This window comes from Elaeis guineensis, chromosome 8, assembly GCF_000442705.2.
Source record: "Elaeis guineensis isolate ETL-2024a chromosome 8, EG11, whole genome shotgun sequence".
Classification (NCBI taxonomy): domain Eukaryota; kingdom Viridiplantae; phylum Streptophyta; class Magnoliopsida; order Arecales; family Arecaceae; genus Elaeis; species Elaeis guineensis.
Genome location: NC_026000.2, coordinates 121,162,437 through 121,163,200, shown reverse-complemented (window position 1 = coordinate 121,163,200; position 764 = coordinate 121,162,437). Strand labels below are relative to the sequence as shown.

The 764-nt window shown below is 37.8% G+C and overlaps 1 non-coding gene across 1 annotated transcript; it reads left to right on the top strand.

Annotated features, from left to right (window-relative positions):
* The first annotated feature begins 382 nt into the window (after positions 1-382).
* On the top strand, positions 383-488 carry LOC114913594 (small nucleolar RNA R71). The gene has a single exon (XR_003799519.1). It is a non-coding gene; the product is annotated as a small nucleolar RNA R71 (small nucleolar RNA).
* The last annotated feature ends 276 nt before the right edge of the window (positions 489-764 follow it).

Here is a 764-nt window from a genome sequence, read left to right as displayed (position 1 = left end):
TCGAGGTGCGGCTGGGCATTCACTAACAAAATGGTTCAGACTTGCACACAATGCACAAACTTCTTGGATTGGGTTAGGTGGAATCGGGGATTGTCCGGTATTTAGAAGACGGTCTAATTTTTGGGATAGTTCATCTACCTTACTGTGGATATCTATAACATCTCCAATCTGATAAATTCTACTTCTTTTTTGTTGAAGCATGGGTTGTTCTCTAGAAGTGGCAGACATATGATGTAGGAAATTCTCACTAAGTGTTTCAAAGAGCTGCCAGGCTTCATCCTCACTCTTTAGCATGAATGTCCCACCACATGATGCATCAATCATTTGTCGGTGTTTCTCCGATAGACTATCATAAAAATACTGACAAAGTTGCCATTTAGGGACAGCATGGTGTGGACATTTACGAATGAGGTCCCTTAACCTTTCCCATATCTCATAAAAAAGTTCACCCTCCAATTGGGAAAAACTAGTGATAGCTTTTCTAATTTGATTTGTTTTTCCAATTGAAAAGTATTTCTTGAGAAATTCTCTCTGAAGATGTTCCCAAGTTGAAATGGTTATAGAGTCTAAGGAGTTTAACCAATGTTTGGCTTTGTCCTTAAGTAAGAAAGGGAACAGTTTCAACCTAAGGGCATCATCGGAGAAGTTTTGGATTTTTACTGTGGAACAAATTTCAAGAAATTCATTCAAGTATTTGTATGGGTCCTCGTTACTAAGTCCATAGAATGATGGCAATATTTGAATAATGCTAGACTTAATCTCAT